The sequence below is a fragment of the Chlorocebus sabaeus genome, chromosome 13 (genome assembly GCF_047675955.1).
Source record: "Chlorocebus sabaeus isolate Y175 chromosome 13, mChlSab1.0.hap1, whole genome shotgun sequence".
NCBI lineage: Eukaryota > Metazoa > Chordata > Mammalia > Primates > Cercopithecidae > Chlorocebus > Chlorocebus sabaeus.
The window spans coordinates 58,709,828-58,726,765 of record NC_132916.1 but is presented as its reverse complement, the minus strand read 5'-3'; the positions used below and the strand labels follow the sequence as shown (position 1 = coordinate 58,726,765).

At 41.3% G+C, this 16,938-nt stretch overlaps 1 pseudogene; it reads right to left on the bottom strand.

Annotated features, from left to right (window-relative positions):
- Nucleotides 1–10,963: 10,963 nt before the first annotated feature.
- Nucleotides 10,964–11,072, bottom strand: LOC119625490 (5S ribosomal RNA; annotated as a pseudogene).
- Nucleotides 11,073–16,938: the final 5,866 nt, after the last annotated feature.

The window sequence follows — 16,938 nt, the reverse complement described above, 5'->3', positions numbered from 1 at the left end:
CAGTGTAGGGTGAGGTGGGGAGGGACAGGGTGGGGTGGATTCCTCAATGGGGAGGATGAGGAAGGAGACTTTACACTTACTGAGCTAGAAGAACAGGCAAATACTGTCCTCTGAAGAGACAGAGCTGGAGTGCTGCCAGCTGTGAGAGGCAACATTAAATAGTGTACACGGACGCATCGCCTCTCTGTTTTCCCTCTTCCCCGGAGTCCTCCCCACCACTCCATCCTCCAGACAGGCCTGGAGACTGAGAATCTAGAAAAGGATGCAACTAGGTCAAGGTCAAAGGAAAGGACTGGGATATCCCAAGGACAACAGCATAGAAAGTCAGGGAATTCCAAAAGCCACTCCATCTTCTCAGGGTGCCTGCTCCGGGATAGGTCTTGCAGTGTTAAAGATAAATATTTAAATAGAAAATGCATATTACCTTGATAGAGGATGTTAGCAAAACTTGTTGAGATCTATAAGTAGCCGGGCGCGGTGGCTCAAGCCTGTAATCCCAGCACTTTGGGAGGCCGAGACGGGCGGATCACGAGGTCAGGAGATTGAGACCATCCTGGCTAACACGGTGAAATCCCGTCTCTACTAAAAAAATACAAAAAACTAGCCGGGCGAGGTGGCAGGCGCCTGTAGTCCCAGCTACTCGGGAGGCTGAGGCAGGAGAATGGCGTCAACCTGGGAGGCGGAGCTTGCAGTGAGCCGAGATCCGGCCACTGCACTCCAGCCTGGGCGACAGAGCGAGACTCCGTCTCAAAAAAAAAAAAAAAAAAAAAAAAAGAGAGATCTATAAGTAAATATAAAAAGCAATCAAGACATTCTTATTTTTATTACCTAGTTTATTTGTAAGACCATACACTAGGCTCTGGGAATTTTTTTTTTTCCTAAGACCTAAGAAGCTATTCTCACACTTATGATCCAGTTGGAAAGATGACATAGGCTTAATATCAAGACCAGTTAGCATAAAAGTCCTGTTGTTTTATACAAGCAATAAACACTACAAACACTAGAGAAAAGACAGGAATAGGCCTGGTGTGGTGGTTCACGCCTGTAATCCCAACACTTTGGGAGGCCGAGGCAGGCAGATCACCTGAGGTTGGTCTGACCAACATGGAGAAACCCTGTCTCTACTAAAAATACAAAACTAGTCAGATGTGGTGGCACATGTCTGTAATCCCAGCTACTCGGGAGGCTGAGGCAGGAGAATCACTTGAACCCAGGAGGCGGAGGTTGCAGTGAGCTGAGATCGCACCATTGCACTCCAGCCTGGGCAACAAGAGTGAAACTCTGTCTCAAAAAAAAAAAAAAAAAACAAAACAGAAAAGATAGCTACGTGATGACGACATATAGCGGGGGTGAAGAAATCTGATTAATATTACTGAATATTACAGCACGGTTATATTTTAGGAGACATGCTATGAAGCAGCTTCAGGCTCCAGTGTCAGTGTAAGATGAATTTGCTTCCAGGAGCCTTCTCCTAAATTACACTCATGCCGTAACAAACCTGCTAGCACGCAGCCTCTGGAAGAGGCATAGGCATGTAGATCTCTCGCTTTCTCTCTCTCTTTTTTTTTTCCGAGACACAGTCTCACCCAGGCTGGAGTGCAGTGGCACGATCTTGGCTCACTGCCACCTCCGGCTCCCAGGTTCACACAATTCTCCTGCCTCAGCCTCCCTAGTAGCTGGGATTACAGGTGCACACCACCACGGTGGCTAATTTTTGTGTTTTCAGTAGAGATGGGGTTTCACCGTATGGGCCAGCCTGGTCCTCAAATGATTCACCTGCCTTGGCCTCCCAATGTGTTGGAATTATAGGCGTGAACCACCTCGCCTGGCCTCCCTTTTTATAATCTATTGAATTATCCAAGTAATTTCACTAGAAAACTGGGCTGACGCTATCGAAATTGAAAGTTATTAAGGCATCAAGTAAGCAAAGTCTGTTCTCTATAACTGAAAAAAAAAAAATGTCTCTTTGGAAATTACAGAAGTTACGTCCAACTTCAAGTTCTCTTGGCATTTTAAGAGTCAGCTCTTCCCCCTGAAAGGACAGGGGCCATGAGAGCAGGTGTTGCCATCTGAGTTCACACCTAAGTACCTAAACACTCTTTAATTTTCCTGTGTCGGTTGATATCATTATCAGCTAAACTATTTTAAATTAATAGTAATATCTGTTTGCTCTTAGATAATAGGAAAAAACCACAAGTGGAAAATCCCTAGAAGCCAGCCAATCTCTTTAATCACATCTGGCAATTTTCTAGAGTGAGGGATTATTGCTTTTGGATGGCTTTTTTTTTTTTTTTTTTCAAATAAAGACATTAATAAAACCAAGGTGGACTGGATTTAGCAAAGAATTTGGTGGAATATTTTGTTTACCCACTGTTCACTCAGAGTTTCTGTCTAGTTAAATGAAGGGCCTTACTGGTTCACACCGGTATCTGGAGAGCTGGTTGCTTCTAAAAGTCTGGTGTGGTTTGGAGAGCAGTCTCCTGTAAACCCCAAGTGAGGAAAATTTTTTTTTTTGAAATGGAGTCTGACTCTGTCGCCCAGGCTGGAGTGCAGTGACCCGAACCCGGCTCACTGCAAGCTCCGCCTCCCGGGTTCACGTCATTCTCCTGCAGCCTCCAGAGTACCAGGGACTACAGGCGCCCGCCACCACGCCTGGCTAATTTTTTGTATTTTTAGTAGAGACGGGTTTCACCCTGTTAGCCAGGATGGTCTCCATCTCCTGACCTCGTGATCCGCCCCCCTCGGCCTCCCAAAGTGCTGGGATTACAGGCGTGAGCCACTGCGCCCGGCCTGGAAATTTTTGATTTATTCAGGATAAGGAGGATGTCTCACCCCGTCTATGTTTGTTTACAATGCTCTTCACAAACAGTTGTGTAGCTCTGAATAAAACTGGGGCCCAGGTGGCCCAGGAGGCCCAGGAGCCCCGGCTGCCGCTCGCATCCGGGCATTCATGTTTCTTGCACACACAGCTGCGCAGCTCTCCTCCAGCCATTGTTGCTGGTCTCTGAGGGGCTCCCAAAGCCACTCAAAGTCAGCTACTCCCTCCAGCAAAGCAGTCCGCCGCCTGAGGAAACACAATGGGCCAGTTGTAGCTTGAATTCCCCGAGGGGCCATGGGAGAGTTTCTCTACTCAGCAGTTTTGAAAGGCACCTTGCCTAACTCCTGTGCACTCGTCCAGCCTCTCTCGAGAGAGCAAGCAAACATCCTAACTTCTGTCCTTGATTGGGCCTGTAAAAATCACCTCTGAGGCTGCAAAGCTGGTGAAAAGTGTCAAGGAGTCAAAAAGAAAGTACACATTGAAGCCAGTATAAGGACTAAGCCAATGGAGATAAAACATTTCAAGACAAAGCATGCAATAAAATTCAGCAACAGTCCTGTAAGAAATGTGTTGGTGGATTCATTTTTGTAAGTAACACTTTTTCTTTGATGCTTCTGGAGAAAGGGAATATTTCTCCATATCCCTTGCTACATTCTCTGTGGACAGAGAGGGAGTATCCGATAGTATCCTGGCTCATACTGTTTAAAATTGATCCCTCCGCTGGCAATGATCCTGATCATCCATATGCTTTATTTTCCTTCTTACTTATTATAGTTTACTTATTTTATTAAATAAATAATATGTCCCTTTAATAATTTTATTCTCGCCAGGTGTAGTGGGATTACACGTCTGTAATCCCAGAGCTTTGGGAGGCCAAGACAGCAAGATCACTTGAGGCCAGGAGTTCAAGGGCAGCCTGGGCAACATAATGAGACAGCATCTCTCCAAAAAAAAAAAATTAGTCAAACGTGGTGGCGCGCATCTATAGTCCCAGCTACTTGGGAGGCTGAGACGAGAGGATAGCTTGAGCCTAGGAGCTCTTGGCTGAAGTGAGCTATGATCATGCCACAGCCCTCTAATCTAGGCAATAGAGTAAGACTGTATCTCTATAAAAAAACCAAACAAACAAACAAAAAAAGTCACTATGAACATATTCAGACTGTAACATATTAAAAAAAGAAAAAATAAAAATAAAAAGCAAAAAGAAGTAAAAATAACATGAAAAAAGAATATTAAAAAAAAATTTATTATGTTGTCCATAACTCAAACTCTAGAGCGCAGGTGTTTGGGGGTTCAGGAGAGATACATATTTCAAGATACAAAGATTCTTAATTAGCCCAGGCATACAACTTATAAATATATTTGAATAGATTTATCATCTGTTTAAATCCTGTTCACAGTAACCCCAAAGTTAAATCCACTTGGCAACAGAGACATTGAAAGTAAACCAGAGTAAAAAGACTGATTTTAAACTATGGATGTTGGAAACAAAGCAGGAACAGTTACCAGACTTCAAGTCCAAAACTATCTGAATAAGAATAATAAAAAACATTATCCATCTCTAACAAAACTGAATACTTTTTAGATTGATCAAAAACACATTTAGTGCTTTTATAATCAAAGTTTTGCAGTAGTGTATATGGGCCGGATTCAGTGGCTCATGCCTGTAATCCCAACACTTTGGGAGGCGGGAGGATTGCTTGAGCCCAGGAGTTTGATACCAGCCTGCGCAACTTAGTGAGACCTCATCTCTACAAAAAAAAAAAAAAAAAAGCTAGTGTGATGGCACGAGCCTGTGGTGTCAGCTACTCCTGAGGCTGAGGTGAGAGGATTGCTTGAGCCCAGCTGTTTGAGGCTGCAGTGGGCCATGATTAGGCCACTGCATTCTAGCCTGGGTGACAGAGGAAGATCCTATCTCAACAACAATAGTAGTGAATATGTATTTGCTTAGCAATGGATTAGATTGTAAACTATGAGATTAGTATTTTCCCTTGTAAGGAAACTAGCAATTCACCTTAGAAATGTGTGAACTAAATTTCTGTCACCATAATCATAATAATAAGGGTCAAAGTAAAATAATCACTATCTGTTGGGCACCAAACATGTGCCAGGCAAAATACTTGAACTTTGTAAAACGTGGTAGCATTTTCACAGCTCGGGAGGAAATATTATTACCTGAATCTTACAAATGAGGAGACAGGCCAGGCACAGTGACTTATACTCGTGATCCCAACACTTTAAGAGGCAAAAGGATCTTTTTCTTAAAAAAAAAAAAAAAGTGATTTTTTCCATAAAGTCTCGCTATATTGCCCAGGCTGATCTCAAACTCCTGGGCTAAAGCAATCCTCCTGCCTCGGCCTCCCAAAGTGCTATTTAGACATAAACCATCTCGCCTGGCCAGGATAATTATTTTTGTTTGTTTTTGGGTTTTGAGGTTTTTTGTTGTTTTTGTTTTTGTTTTTTTGGTGACAGTCTCACTCTGTCGCACAGGCTGGAGTGCAGCAGGGCGATCTCAGCTCACTGCAACCTCCACTTCCCAGGTTCAAGTGATTCTGCCAAGCAGCTGAGATTATAGGTGTACACCACGAGGCCTGGCTAATTTTTGTGTTTTTAGTAGAGGTTGGGTTTCACCATGTTGGTGAAACCTGGCTGGTCCAGGAGGATCTTTTAACACCAAGACCAACCTGGGCAACATAGTGAAACCCCCCATCTCTAAAAAGAAAACATTCTAACCCCACTGGAAGCAGGAAGAAAAAGAAAAGAAAAAAAAAATGTGGAGACAGACTCAGCAAGATGAAATGACCAGCCATGTAATGCATACTCTAGGAAAGAGACTGAACAGCACTGACCAATTCTAATTGTGTTGAGTTTGAAAGATAAGAGAGGTTGTGAGACTGAGTTCTCCTTTCAGTCTCACTGAATTTCCCACCAAATCCCCATTAAGCATCAAAAGGAGTCAAATGTATTTGTTTTTTTCTTTCCTTTTGCATATTGCAGGTACGAAGATGGATCAAGAGCCCAATGGTCAGTGTGGACAAGCATCAGAGTCCCAGACTGAAGTACGCTGGCTCCTCGATGGTGCACATCCCTCCAGAGGAGCCAGACTTTGAGCCTCCCTTGTGTCAAGCATGCCTGGGTGAACATGCTTTCCAAAGAGGGGTTCTCCCTCAGGAGAAGGAGTCGTGTTCATGGGAAACCCAATCTGGGTGTGAAGTAAGTTCATGTTCGCTCTGGATCTATTCTCCTGGAAAACTTCTGGGCCTTTGTTTTTCTTGTATTTCTGCCATAGTATACCCCAAAACTAATTTTTAATGCACATTTATAAAGCTTCTGAGGAGGACCCAGAATTGTAGTCTTTGTTAGCTCATTATATTATTTTTTTAAAATAGGCTTTATATTTTAGAGCAGTTTTAGGTTCACAGCACACTGAGCAGAAGGTACAGAGATCACCCATATACCCTTGTCCCCATGCACGTATAACCTACTTTACCATCAACATTCCCTAGCAGAATGGCACATTTGTTATAACTGAGGAACCTACCTTGACATGTCATTATCACCCAAGTCCTTAATTCATGTTAGAGTTCACTCCTGTTGTTATACATTCTATGAGTTTGGACTAATGTATAATAACATGCATCCGCCATTACAGTATCATACAGTTCAGTTTCACTGCCCAAAAACTCCTCTGCCCTCCGCTATTCATCCCCTCCTTACCCTGAACTCTAGCAACCACTGATCTTTTTACTGTCTCCATAGATGTGCCTTTTCCAGAATGTCATTTAGCTGAATCATGCAGTGTGTTGTATTAATTTTTTATGCTGGTCCAAGACCGATACAGCAATGTGTTGGTAAACTAGCAATTCCTCAGAAGTGGTTTGATCACACAGAAGATCAAGTCTTAGATGACACAATGATTGTAATAGTCATCTACAGATTTGTAGCTTCCATTGAGATATTTAGTTCAACATGATTTGATCCATTTACAGAGCACTATATATAATTTTCATTATTTTTCTCAAGCTCATATATACTCGTATTTTTACTAAGATTTATTTTTCCCTGCTACTCCAAGAGTTGTTTTTTAAAAATTTTGGTAATCCAAGAAAAGCAGATAACTGATTCATCTTGCAGTTTTGCAGTTTCTAAGATTTTTAAAATTTAAGATTAAATTTTTAACTTATAACTTAATTAGGCCCATATTTATTTTGATTTTTAAAACCATTATATAAAATGCTTATATTATTTTTACCATCATACTGACATAAAAATACAGCATTTAGAAGATAGAACATGTTATTACAAAGTACAGTTAATTGTAAGTGATCTGCCAAGTCAGTGCATCATAAAATGGTAAATGTTAATAACCACTCACCTTTTTTTTTTTTTTAGCAAGGTAAGCATTTTCCAGAAATAAAAGAATCATTTTAGCTGCTAAAAGACTGAAGACATTGAATCTGAGTTCCTTTTCACTCTGGGTTATCATGCAACGTCTCTGAATCTGTTTCATATTTATTTGTTTACTTTCTTTTTTTTTTTTTTTGAGTTTCACTCTTGTTGCCCAAGCTGGAGTGCAATGGTGCAATCGTGGCGCACTGCAACCTCTGCTTCCTGAGTTCAAGTAATTCTGCCTCAGCCTCCCGAGTAGCTGGGATTACAGGCACCCAACGCCACACCTGGCTAATTTTTGTATTTTTAGTAGAAACAGGGTTTCTCCACGTTGGTCAAGCTGGTCTCAAACTCCCGATCTCAGGTGATCCACCTGCCTTGGCTTCCCAAAATGCTGGGATTACAGGCTTGAGCCACTGCGCTGGCCCTTTTTTTTTTTTTTTTTTTTTGGACAAAGTCATGCTGTGTAACCCTGACTTGAGTGCAGTAGTGCAATCATAACTCACTGTTACCTCAAACTCTTAGTTTCAAGTGATCCTCCCACCTCAACCCCGCCCCCCTCCCCCGCACCCCAAGTAAATGAGACCACAGGCACACGCCAACAAACCTGGCTAATTTTTAAAAAAATTTTGTAGAAACAAGGTCTTGTTATACTGACCAGGCTGGTCTTGAACTCCTGGCCTCAAGTGATCCTCCCAAAATGCTGGGATTATAGGTATCAGTCACCATGCCCAGCCTGTCTACTTTCTAGAGTTATTGGAAAAATCAAGTGAGACAGATATGAAATGTTTCATAATCTATAGAATGCCATGCAAATATAAATCATTATTGCTCATGTTTGCTGATTTACATATTAGCTAAGCCTGTGAGTCTGTAACACTATATTAGACTTCCATAACGGGGTTAGCACTTTGCTGATCCATGAATATTTGTCATGGTCCTTTTGCTTTTTAGCCTGACACTGGTTCGACTCTAGGTTTGTCATGAAAAACAATAAAGATGCTAAATGCAAGAGCATCTATTTATCGCTCCTGATGCAAGGGTTAAAGTCAACTTTTTATCTAAAGGGCCAGATAGTAAATACTTTAGCCTTTGCCTAAAATACAGTCTCTAACTTCTATTTAGCTCTACCCTTGTAAGGAAAGCAGCCATAGATAATTTGTAAATGAATGGACACAGCTCTCCCAGGCTGGAGTGCAGTGGCAAGATCTCAGCTCGCTGCAACCTCCACCTCCCAGGTTCAAGCGACTGTCCTGCCTCAGCCTCTCAGCCTCCTGAGTAGCTGGGATTACAGGCATCTGACACCACACCTGACTAATTTTGTTTTGTTTTGTTTTGTTTTTAGTAGAGATGGGGTTTCACCATGTTGGCCAGGCTGGTCTTGAATTCTGGACCTCAAGTGATCTGCCTGCCTCAGCCTCCCAAAATGCTGGTATTACAGGCCTGAGCCACTGCATCCAGCCTGAGTTTGCCAATTTCTTAAGACTCTAAAGAACTATTTATGACTTAGAAGCAGAGAGAGGGTTCTACATATCCTATACAGAGCACACCTGCCTAGTGCTAAATGTTTACTTGAGGGCCTACTCTATGTTCCATCTGGTAGGAGCTGGGTTTAGATCAATGCACAGTGAAATTCCACACAAAAGGAAACAATAAACAAAGAGCTGGAAGGAATTTAAAGCAACATTGTGATTTCACCTTTTCCTTTATCTCAGATAGCAGGTAAATCATTCTCCACTTTGCAATCGATTACCTGGTTCTCAGACTTCACTGGTTTTTTCCTAAGGTTATCACAAATCAAAATGACACATACTTTATTTTACTATTTTTTTTTTTGAGACAAGGTTTTGCTCTGTTGCCCAGGCTGGAGTGCAGTGGCGCAATCACTGCTCACTGCAGCCTCGACCTCCAGGGCTCAAGCAGTGCTCCCACCTCAGCCTCCCAAGGAGCTGGGACTACACGCCCCGTGCACCACCATGCCCAACTTATTTTATTTTATTTTATTTTATTTTATTTTATTTTATTTTATTTTATTTTATTTTATTGAGATGGGTTGGTATCAAACTCCTGGGCTCAAGGGATCTGCCCCTCCTTGGGTGTTGGAATTACAGGTCTAAGCCTTTTTATTTATTTTATTATTATTATTTTTTGAGATGGAGTCTCGCCCTGTCACCCAGGCTGGAAAGTGCAGTGGTGCGATCTTGGCTCACTAGAACCTCTGCCTCCCAGGTTCAAGTGATTCTCCTGCCTCAGCCTCCCAAATAACTGGGATTACAGGCACCCACCATCAAGTTTGGCTAATTTTTGTATTTTTAGTAGAGACAGAGTTTCACCATGTTGGCAAGGCTATTCTTGAACTCCTGACCTCAGATGATCCGCCTACCTCGGCCTCCCAAAATGCTGGGATTACAGGTGTGAGCCACCGTGCCAGGCGGGTTTTTTTTTCTTTTAATCGTTAAAATATGCATCAGCAGGACACAGTGGCTCATGCCTGTAATCCCAGGGAAGCCAAGGGGGTCGGATGGCTTGAACCCAGGAGTTCCAGACCAAATTGTGTCTACAAATAAATAAAATAAAATTAACTGGGCATGGTGGTGGACGCCTGTGTTCCTAGTTACTTGGGAGGCTGAGGTAGGAGCATTGCTTGAGCCCAGGAAGGAGGAGGGTGCAGTGAACCAAGATGGCACCACAGCACTCCAACCTGGGTAACAGAGTCAGACCCTGTCTCAACAAAAAAACCCAAAAATCTATATTTTGTGTTTTCATAGGGATTAAACGATGAAATGATGAAGTAAATCATTGAAAAGGCAACTCTGTCCTTTTAGAAAGTCCTTTTAGAAAGAAAAGAAGCTCTGTCCTTTTAGAAGTTGCATGGTGAGAAGATGGAGAGGCTGTGAGATGCAGAAGCCAGTAGCAAAGACCTCAGGTTGTTCTCCTGACGTCTCCTGATGTAGATTATTTAAGTCAAATCATTAATTCATTTCTCCTGCTCAGTGTTCTCTCCTATAAAAATTGAGGTAATATGTGCCCACCGTCAGGTTTCTTTCTAGTAGTTTTTTAGTAGTTGGTTGATGAGATTGTTTTTTAAAAAATCTTTTGTAAACGTAAATGTATGTGCCTGTGCTGGAGTCAGGTGACCCATATTCTTGTGCCAGCTCTGCCACAGGTCAATGGCTGAATTCAGGCAAGCCGCAAAACCTCTCAGACATCATAGGATAGGGCTCAGCTAGTTAACCCTGGAGCCCTTTTCCGTCTGAGATCCTGTGGTTGGCATTTAATGACCTATGAAGTGAAAATAAACAAGAGAAAAAGAGGGGTAAAGGGAAAAGTACAATCAAATCAAACTCTGTGTTCTATGTATAAAGATAAAATACAGCAAACAAGGTGAGAATGTTTTAAATAAAATAAGACAAATAAAGTGCAAGTCTTTTATGAATTAATTGTGGGGTTTTTGTTGTTGTTGTTTTGTTTTGTTTGTTGGTTTTTTTTTTTTTTTTGAGATGACGTTTCGCTGTTGTTGCCCAGGTGGAATGCGATGGTGCGATCTCGGCTCACCGCAACCTCTGCCTCTTGGGTTCAAGTGATTCGCCTGCCTCAGCCTCCCAAATAGCTGGCATTACAGGCATGTGCCACCATGCCTGGACCGGGTTTCTCCATGTTGGTCAGGCTGGTCTCGAACTCCCGACCTCAGGTGATCCACCTGCCTTGGCCTCCGAAAGTGCTGGGATTACAGGCGTGAGCCATTGCACCCGGCCAAGTCTACAGCACCCAGTATTCCCAGGCGGTCTCCCATCCAAGTACCAGCCAGGTCCGAGCCTGCTTAGCTTCCGAGATCAGGCGCGTTCAGGGTGATATGGCCGTAGACATGGGACATGAGTTGTTTTGTTGTTGTTGTTGTTGTTGTTGTTGTTGTTGTTGTTGCTGTTTTCAACTTTAAAACTAGCACATTATAAATGCTGTGTTTAATGGTCACAAATTGCTAAGAGTTACATTGCACTTAGTTTGTGCCAGGCCTTGCCAATAGCCCAGTTAGTGGCCTTTAAACAGGTTTTGCCCATGGAAGAAACAAGGGTATTCATACTGCCAATGAATCTCCCAGAAGAACAGCAATATTGTGATGTCCCAAGGGGTGTTGTCTGAAATGGACTGCTTATAAATTAAACAGATCTTCCTGGGAATGAGATGGGAAAGATGATAACTTAGAGCTGTGTGAGCTGTTACTAAATAATGTATACTAGGGGAACACAAGTTGTAGTATTCAGCCTGAAACCAACTTGTAGGCCACAAAGAGATGGAAACCAAAAGTAGGTTTTCGAGAGCTGCATGCTGACTAAACGTATTCACAGACTCTATTCTGTATTGTATCTCTCACAGCACCTTTAATATTTAGATCAACCAAGCTGGAAGGAAAGGAAAGGAATGTTTTAAGTGGAGGCAGAGAAGGAAATCTGGTGTTAAGGAAAACATAAGATCATATCAAGATGGCAGCCTGACCATGTAATGGCATCTCTACTTTCTGCCTTAAATGACACACACACACACACACACACACACACACACTTTAGCTTATAATTGTGCTAGAAGACAAAGTATGCCATTGTGTAAATAATGGATAATTAAGTATCTCTGAAAAAGAGAAGGCAGGTAGGATGATCAGGTTGATGTGGAAACCGTAGTCCAAAATGATCATAGCAAGAGCTAGGGACATTGCAAACTATGTTTGTAAAAGGATTTGGCAATTTGGAAAATAATGATGTTCCAGGTAAAGTCTAAAACAAGGAAAGTAGTTTTAGCAATATAAATATCAGACAAAATACAAAAAAAAAAAATTGAAAAGTACCAAAGAGGAATATTTCATGTTGATGAAAAGTATCTACCAAGAATATAAAACATTCACAAATCTTTATGCCCTTAACGTAACATGGAAATATTTAAAGAAATAACTAACAGAAATAGAAAGAAAAATGGGCAAATTCATGTCAGAGAAGGACATTTTTCTCATACTTCCTAGTAATAGCCAACTCAAGAAGACTGAAGGCAGGGCACGGTGGCTCATGCCTGTAATCCTAGCACTTTTGGAGGTCGAGGAGGGCAGATCACCTGAGGTCAGGAGTTCAAGACCAACCTGGCCAACATGGTAAAACCCTGTCTCTACTAGAAATACAAAAATTAACTGGGCGTGGTGGCGAGCACCTGTAATCCCAGCTACTTGGAAGACTGAGGCAGGAGAATCGCTTGAACCCAGGAGGTAGAGGTTGTAGTGACCCGAGATCATGCCATTGTACTCCAGCCTAGATGACAGGAGCAAGGCTCCGTCTAAAAAAAAAAAAATCTCTTGCCTTTGTTTGTTTTTGAGACAGAGTCTCATTCTGTCGCCCAGGCTGGAGTGCAGTAACATGATGTTGGCTCACTGCAACTTGAACTCCTGGCCTGAAGTGATCCACCCACCTCAGCCTTCCAAAGTGCTGGGATTACAGGCATGAACCACTGAGCCTGGCTGGGAATCTCTTACCTTTTAATTTAGCAAATCCATGTCTCCACATCTACCCCAGATAAATACTTGCTAATGTAATAACTGAGATAGGTAGAATAATATCCATTGCAATGTTGGAAATGGTGAAAAAATGGAAACATCAGGAGATAACAAAATTATAAACTTGTAGAGAGTTATTAATTATGACATATCCATACCATAGAACACTATGCAGTGATTTAAAAAATGAGATGTGTGTATATTGACATATCCCAAGGTATATCACTCTAGAAAAGCAAGTTGAACATGTGTATACCATTATCACATTTTTTTAACTTTGTATTTCTTTCTTCTTGTCTGTATATATGTGTGTTTATCTATGAGTGTGAGTATATATGTGTGGATAAATGTAAATTAGAAGACCTGGAAGTATATATATCAGATGACAATGGTGATTACCACCTTCCAGGGATTAGAATTGGCCAGTGATTAGGTGGAGGAGATGAGTCAAGGAGGACATTAGTTTGTTTATGTTGTTTAAATGTTTCAATACCATATCAATCTATTACTTGTGGGTTTGGGGAAAACACCACACTCACCAGGAGCCTCACTTGTAGAAAGTGAATAGGTACAACTCCATCCTATTGATAGGAAGCCAGGCAGCATCACAAACAGGATTTTGCACCATGAGACCATTCCATTGCTACAAATAAAGGCACTTGGAGGAAAATGGAAAACACACAATATTTATGCTCCCACAGCACTTTGATTGTACTTCTGCCTGTCAATCAGTTTGCTCTGCCCTGTGTGATATGTGTGTGCATGTCCATGTATTCTCTAAGTTCCGTGCAGTTGTGAATCTAATGTGTTCATTTTCTTATCTCCTCCCAGGACCTTGCATACATGTGCTAAAGTTAGTGTGCTTTTTCCTTTTTGCCTTTAATAGCTAAAATTGACACTTTGTTAATGCAACTTTTTGGTTTTTTAACATGAAAAGGAGAGACTAGGACAGAAAACTCTGCAGCCCATGCTGGCTGTAAATCACTCACATTCCAGAGGCGCTGCATGCCAGGGACTGATTCTCATTAAGTTTGCCCTCTCATATGGGATACATTTGGCTGAGCAAGGATTTCCTCAGAGTCTGCTGTCTGTCTTTCAATTGAAGGCAGCTTGAAAGGTGCTTAGTCAGCGACCAAATGCTGAAGCCAAGGCACTGTGTGCTGTTTTAAAGGCCTAGTGAAGCCAGAGTCGTCTGGAAGGATCCATGGGATTTGAAGTTATTAGCCACGTTACCACAAACAGAAGAATTAACACTGAGTTATTGACATGATTAAATATAAGGTTACTGCCTCTTTTTTACAAAGACAATAATAAATAATAGAGGGCACTGTAGAAATTACAAAGACAATAATAGAGGGCACTATAGACATTTTTTTTTTTTTTTTTTTTGAGACAAGGTTTTGCTCTGTTGCCCAGACTGAGTGCAGTGGCACAATCAGGGCTCACTGCAGCCTTGATTTCCTGGGCTCAAGCAATCCTCAGCCCTCCAAGTAGCCGGGACTACAGGTTTTCACCACCATGCCCAGCTAATTTTTTTTTGTCTGTCTTAAATTTTAGTAGAGACAAGGTCTCACTGTTGCCCAGTCTGGTTTCGAACTCCTGAGCTCAAGCAATGCTCTGCTTTAGCCTAAAAAGCACTTTTAATTAAGCTGACTTCATACAATTCTGGGATGGATTCTGTCCCATGTTGCTTGTTCAGCATTTCAAATGTCTTACTCCATCTGTTAGGCTCAAGAAGGTATATCATTACCTTTATAGTTCTTCTCAAAATTGTTGAGCTGTCCCTTTGAAGCCCAGAAGTCTTGGAAGTAAAATGATCAGCTAGGAATAGTTTCCATACTGACATACTTTTATATTGTCTTGAGTTTTTCTGATCTTTCTTAAAGAGATGCTATAAAAAATATACTTAAATCAGCCAGATGGCTTTATAGATTTCTGGTTTCTTTTAATTTATATCAAAAAATTGTATATAGGCTTATGGGGATTAAAATAACAGTACTTCAAAATGCTCTTTTCTCTCAGTTTTCTGCTCTTGGCATGATGTATTGTGGTCTCTGGAGAGAGGTGTCTGGTGATTCCTAATCATGCACAATAGTCTTTATTTTTCACTAAATTTTCAACTATGTTATCCTTGAGAAAGCACATAAAACAAATGACCGGACTAAGTAAACTTAGATGAATTATTTTTATGTGGATTTAAATTCCCTTTCAATCATGTCTGTGGCAACTTTTGTTTTTTTTTTGTTTGTTTTTTTTTTTTTTTGAGGTGGAGTCTCACTCTTGCCCAGGCTGGAGAGCAGTGGCGCAATCAATTTTTTTTTTTTTAATCTGAGTCTTGTTTGTTAAAGTTACAAAAGTGAATCAGATTTGTTTCTTGTGCTAACAGAGAGAGAATATCTATGTTAGCTGGAAGCTAAAATCAGCACACTCTTTCTCCCAAAAAGATCCTGATCAAGCCCTTGTTCCCAAGAGAAGAATTTCATGTGAAAGAGTTCGAATATAACTGGCTTACTGTCTGTGCAACGTGCACATGGTGTGAGCAGCCAGAGAGCCTGATAACCAGGAAGCTAAATCCTTCTCCTCCAGGAGTACTTCTGTGTTTCCAATCCTGTTTCCTGGGGCTCCTAGAGCCAGGAAGTCACCTCCATTCGAGTCAGTGCTGCCCTTCTCTTCCAGGGATGAGATCAGGAATCTAAAGATTTATATCTCAGGATTTAGAGTGCAGAAAGAGATAGCATGGACTCCCTTTCTCTTCTCTAAGCATCAACCAAACAATAGCTTTACCTACCATGAAGTACATACTTCTGCTGTATTTAGAAATATAATTTAGCTGGGCATGGTGGCTCATGCCTGTAATCACAACACTTTGGGAGACTAAGGTGGGAGGATCGCTTGAGCCCAGAAGTTCAAGACCAGCCTGGGTCACATAGAAAGACTCCCATCGCTACAGAAAATTTTAAAAATTAGCCAGGCGTGGTGGCACCCGCCTGTAGTTCCAGCTACTCAGGAGACTGAGATGGGAGGATTGCTTGAGCCTGGGAGATTGAGGATGCAGTGAACAATGATTGTACCACTCCACTCCAGCCTGGGTGACAGAGTGAGACCTCATCTCTAAATAAATAAATTTTAAACAGAGAGACATAATTCAAGTCACAAAAATTAAGTTTCAGGGTCAGGACTTGGGGGTAAAGCAAGTTTCTGGCTGCACTCATAGGTCACTTGATTTTTATTTAATAAGCTCTCCAGTGAATTACAGCCCACCAGTGTGCCACATTCCCAGTGATGAGTCTGGAAGGGAATAAGGGACTCTATCCAGGCTATTTAGGACATAAAATATTCTAGGAAAACTACTCCGTGTCCTCTCCTGGAAATCTCTAGCCAGCAGTTACACTTACCCTTGGGGTTGAGCATATTTTGTTGGCTTTTGTTGTATGTAACCAAATCTTTCCTGCTTCTAATTAAATTTATTCCTTTAGTAAAATCCTTCCCAGAAACCATATGGCTATTTTCCACTAAAATAATATCCTGCTTTAGTAGTTTTGAGACTTTTAAAATTTTAAAAGAAGACTTTATACAAACTACTAAAAATCTATAAGCAGGAACAAAATTTAAGGGATAAGCAAGGTTTAACTGCATGCCAATTCATTTTTTTTTTTTGCAATTATTTCTTTTTCCTCAAAGTTTATCATTATACATATATTTTTCTTGGGTTGTTAATTGAAATGATAGAATTTAATTTACGAAGTAACATCACTGTAGTGAAAACTACTCTATAAGGAACAAATTAAACAAAAACATGAAGAATCTAAGGGCTGAATACAATGGCTCACACCTGTAATCCCAGAACTTTGGTAGACTAAGGCAGGACAATTGCTTGAGCCCAGGAACCCAAAACTAGCCTGGGCAACATAGTGAGACCCTGTCTCTACAAAAAATAAGATGAAATAAATTAGCCATGTGTAGTAGTGCACACCTATAGTCCCAGCTAACTGAGAGGCTGAGGCAGGATAGCTTGAGCCAAGGAGGTCAAGTCTGCAGTGAGCCATGATCTTGCCACTGCACTCCAGCCTGGGCAACAGAGCGAGACCCTGTTTCAAACAAAATTTTTTAAAGGTTAAAAAAAATGGGGGAAAGATTTAGTGATAATTTCTTAAAACTGTATAATTTAATCGTAAAGTTTACCTTTGGGGACCTGAAA